The sequence below is a fragment of the Dipodomys ordii genome, unplaced genomic scaffold, assembly GCF_000151885.1.
Source record: "Dipodomys ordii isolate 6190 unplaced genomic scaffold, Dord_2.0 Scaffold17, whole genome shotgun sequence".
NCBI lineage: Eukaryota > Metazoa > Chordata > Mammalia > Rodentia > Heteromyidae > Dipodomys > Dipodomys ordii.
This window is the reverse complement of record NW_012267233.1, coordinates 10,430,383-10,435,559: the sequence shown is the minus strand read 5'-3', so window position 1 is coordinate 10,435,559 and position 5,177 is coordinate 10,430,383.

Sequence of the window (5,177 nt, the reverse complement as noted above, 5' to 3'; positions counted from 1 at the left end):
CATTTCTCTTTGGGTCTTGTAGTCCTTTTAAGAAAGTGCTCTTGACAACAATAAATTAGAATTTGAATCAGTTCAAAATTATTAGGATGATATTCTGCCTCATGAGGGAAAGAATATATATCCACACAGGAAAACAATGTTTTATTTTTAAACTTTGCTCTTGATTAACCATCACAATGGAAAACAGAGAAAATAACTTTAAAGGACTAGAAGATAAGTTCCCCTGTAGTCCAATCCATCCAAATATTTTCTTCCATTTTTGTTTTTTGGAATTATTTTCATACATAGTTGATATTCAGTTAAAAGTATTAACTAATTTGAAAATCAATTTTAAGTTGCAAGACAGTTCCTGGGTTTGCTTTTCATCATTTTTCTCCAAGACTGGAAGAGTGGATTTTATCTTCTAGAGAAATTTGTAAGGTTTAGCTATAAGGTAAGAGACTAAATTATGGACAATCCAGAGCATAACCATGGCGCTCTACTACTTGAGCCACAGCATCACTTCTGGCTTTTTCTGACTAATTTTTGGAGATAAGAGTCTTCCAGGTTTTCCTGCCTTGGCTGGCTTTGAACCTCGATCCTCAGATCTCAGCCTCCTGAATAGCTAGAATTACAGGTGTGAGCCATCAGCACCTGGTGATGTTTTTTTCACTATAGCTCACAATGTTCCTGGAATTCCTCTGGTGGAATTACTTCCTGAGCTTCTAGCATATTTTTGGGTGTGTGCATTGTCAGATTGACAAGTTCTCTGCCTTTGAGAGTGGGTTTGAGAATTTACAAATTGCCAAAGTTATCAGCAGTCCGATTGGATCAATAAGGAGAGTGATCTCTCAAGCTGGGTGATACTATTTTTGGTTGAGAATATGTTAGGTCCAAAATGTAATGCAACGTGTTTTTCTCATGCAGTAAAATTGTTTTGATGAGGAAATGTTTCAGTGGAAGTGAGATACTCTCTAAGACTCAACAAATCTATAGCATGGACTAAGAAATTGTTTCTGTAGGGCTAATTCAGTTTTGGTCTCCTGACTTGAAATTACACTTCTGGTGGCCAAAAGCTATTTGTTTTATAACCTCCATAATAATTCCATTCTCAATGTCTGGCAAAGCAAAGAGTATTCCATATTCAAATGTAAGAGTCATTGAGGCAAATTGTTCTTAACCAATTAATTAACACTACACTTCCATTACCACTATCTTGAGATGTGGAAGGCTGTTCCATACTTTAATTACCCTGTTACTCATTTAAAATGTTCTTTCTATTCATTTCAGCTTGAACATTCCTTCCCTACTTTCCACATCAATCTGGTAGCATAAATGAGAAAATTAGGTGGCCCTGTTGTCAGCACAGATTGTTAATATTTCTGAAGGTTGCATTCAGAGTTATGTGTAGTTTTCTGGAGTCCCAAGCTTGTATTATACTTTAAGTGCAAAGAATCAGTCTTCTTGGTGTTTTTTTAGTGTGTGTGTGTGTGTGTGTGTGTATGTGTGTGACAGCAAGAGATTGCAAGCATTTGCTTTTATCATTCAAGGATTCTAGTACATAACAAGAAGAGCCAACAATATTACTCAATTTATGTTTTTCCCCCACAAATTCTTAGTTCTTTCTGAGAAGTTGAGTCAAATAAATGGTGAAGCTAGGAATAAATGCAGATATAAACACGCATTCCTTTAAGTGCTTTTGCTCTCTTATTAGTGCTGGTTTTATTCCTTGACTAATTTCCTTTCTTGTACTTAATTTCTTTCTTTACTTTTCTTTCTTTGCTCTTTGACCCATTGATGTTTATCAATTCTGAGAATTCTATAAAAATAAAACAAGAACTAGAGGCATGACTCAATGGTGGAGCATCAGCCTTGGGGAAAGACCCAAGTGAAAGTGCAAGGAAGTGAGTTCAAGCTCCAGTATTCACACACACACACACACACACACACATCAAAGATCTCTAAAAGTATATGTGAGCAGTTATCTATGTGGAATTGCTTCCATTTAACTAAAACAACATGGTGTGTAGGGAGCTATGTATGCGTAATTGCTTACCTATGCATGGACACCTCTGGAAATATATGCAAAATGTATGCATTGCTTGTCTCTGGGTGAGGAATTGGGTGGTAATTGTAGAGGGAAGGAATTTTATTCCAGGTATCTCTTGAACCATGGAGAATAAAATGTCTACTACAAATTGAAAACAGAATACCCACCAGATTAAAAAATGAAAAGGACAGGTGCTGGTGCCTCATGCCTGTATTCCTAGCTATTCAGGAAGCTAATATCTGCAGTTCAAAGCCAGCCCATGATACTGTTATCTCCAATTAACCCCTCCCCCTCCTCCAAGCTGGAAATGGAGCTGTGGCTCTAGTTGTAGAGCACTAGCCTTGAGTAAAACAGCTCAGAGACAATACCCAGACCCTGAGTTCAAGCCCTAGAACTAGCACACACACAAAAAAGAAAAACAAAATTAAAAGAAGGAAAGGATCAGGAAAAAATGATGCCCTTTTGGTGGTCTGAGTCTGGAACTTGATGTGAAGATTGAAAGAACATCATTCCTTGTGAGAGGCTGAATATCTAAGCTGTGAGACCTGGAAAGGATTGGGAGTTGGAATGCCTTCTCCCAATACACTCTCAGAAAGCTGACAGTTTTCCTGGAAAGATCAATCAGTCCAGGCTTAACCGAAACTCAGATTCCACTCTAAACTGAATGGTAACTTAAGGGTAGACATAAGTTTATGCAAGTTGTAGGCTGTTTACTGTTTAGCTCTCCTTCCCAGAATAAGAAGGTCACCTACCACTTGTATACAAAATATTGTCACTTGCTGAAGTTTGTACCTTACTTCCTTGCACAAGACCAATAAAAAACCTTGGTTAATGAAACTTTGGGATCTGTTCCCGGCTGAAGGCTACAGGGCCCCTGGTACCCAGACTTTAGTTCCACTGTCCAGTCTCGGTTATTGTGTTGCTCCGGGTCGTGGAGGATTAAGGAGCATGCACAGGTTGCAACAATTCCTTTTCCTGCTTACTCCATGTCTGTGTTTCCACGAGTCTGTGCCATCCAGCAGCCTTTTGCTTCTACCGATTCAATAAAGAACTGAGAACCCACAGGCAGAAAGTTCATTAAGTGCCCCCCCAAGATGCCCCTAAACTCTGAAGGATCCTTAGTAGACAGGTGGGGTTCCCTTACATAGCATGTGCAGAGGTCACCTCCCTCACAACCTTATCCTGGAAAGGCAAGGAAATAATTTCTCATCAATGTATACTTCTTAAAGCTCTATATGTATATACTTCACTAAGTACCTGAGTTCACTAAGTACTTAGGTTTTTCTACCGCTGGGCCTCTAGTAGGTGGTTCTCCATTTATTCTGCTGAGTCTTACCAATTCTGGAGACTCAATGACTGGCTAGACTGGCCACTTCCTCCTTGAGCAGGAATGTGTGACTTTGAGAGTGAGAGATGGAGGAAGACCTCCCTGTTTTGCATTTCCTATGTCCCTGCAACTCCACAGCATAATTTAGGTCTGTTTTATCCTTTTTAGTATTAGTCACAACAAATGCTCGTAGAATGACTAGAAAAGTAAGCAAAGAAAATCTTGTCGACTGGCCCTATCTTCCTATCTGCAAGAGGTTGTGCAACAAGCAGGACTCTGCCTTTGCAGGATTTTAGGGGTCTGCCCTAATAGGATAGCCAATAAGTGTGCTATGGACATCAGCGGAAGGATGGTAGCATTCGCTTGTCACATAATGGAGAAATGTTCTCTAGATGGAGTTTGAGTAAAAGACCTTTTATGAAAAAATAGTAAACTTAAACCTATTTCTAGAACTTTTATCTTTTGTCCAAGTTCTGCCCCTTCTGTTTATGTGTGTGTGTGGGTGTGTGGGTGGGTGTGGGTGTGTATGTGTGTGTATGTGTATGTCCACACATATAATGAGGACAAGGATTTTAGGTAGTCTTTTTTTCAGTAGTGGGGTCACATATAAGTGTTCTATCACTAACTGAGCTATACTCTGAGCTCAACAGCCATATTTTGAGAACTAAACCATGAAAAGTATTGAAACAATACTTATTAAACATGCATACGCAATAAAATCAGAAAGCCAATGACAAAATAATTATCCAAAAAAAGCATTTGAAACATTGAAAAAGTTGAAACTAAAAAATACAATGTTTAGCAGGAGTAAAACAAAGCTCTAAAATTGGATTTAAAGGCATACACATAGGGTAAGGGAAAACAGGCAGAAAAACTGTTCAGGTGGAAACAGTATTGTAGGCTGACCTCACTCAAATACTGAGTCAACAATGTCATGGTGTGACTTTAAGACGTACAGTATTTTAAAATTAAAAAACAAAAAACACCCAAAATGCTAAGTACTGGCCTCAAGAAGTAGAAGCCCTTTTTGCTTATTTAGCTCAGCCTGAAGTATCTAGGGACCTTCTTCTAAGAACATATACAGGCTAGAATGCATCTAGAAAAGGATTTTTAAAACTATGGATTGTCATTTATGAATGAGTGTAAAAACTCACAACAACCAACTTTAAACCAAATGATTAAGGGCTGGAGTAGGAAAAGAGCACAGTGTAGAACAAATGGAATTAAACAGAAAGAGTCCAATTATGCTTCTGTGAAACTTGTAATTGCTTGAGTGTCTTGTAGTCACATGAATACAGATCATGTATAAAACCAACTTCTTTCTTTGGATTGTAGCCAGCCAAGTCTCAGATATCTTTCTCAACTAATGTAGAGAAAGATACCCAGATGGTGACAATTACAAATACCAGTAACATTTAGCTTAAAGGTAGGACTAAGAGATGACACATGAGCTCCCTTCCATTAGTTGAAGGACTATTATGAAGAGAAGAGAATGACTATGTTCTCTGTTGTTTCAGGAGATGGGGTGGGGGGTCTGAGGGCGGGAGTTTTTAGAAAACTATCCAGATGAATTATCTGACAATTGGAGCTGTCCATCAAGAGGAAGGCAAAATAGCACACTGTAGGAGTGCTTAAGCACAAGGCAGGGGACCATCTGTCGGGGTTACTGAGGCAGAAATGCCTATATTGGGAAACAGGTTGGAGTAGACATCATTGAATGTCCCTTAGCTATTCTCTTTTTCCTGTGGGTGTGTTTAGATTTCATAAGTTAGATCAAGTAATTAACTTAGCAGATAATATAATCAACAGGTGGTTGGAAAC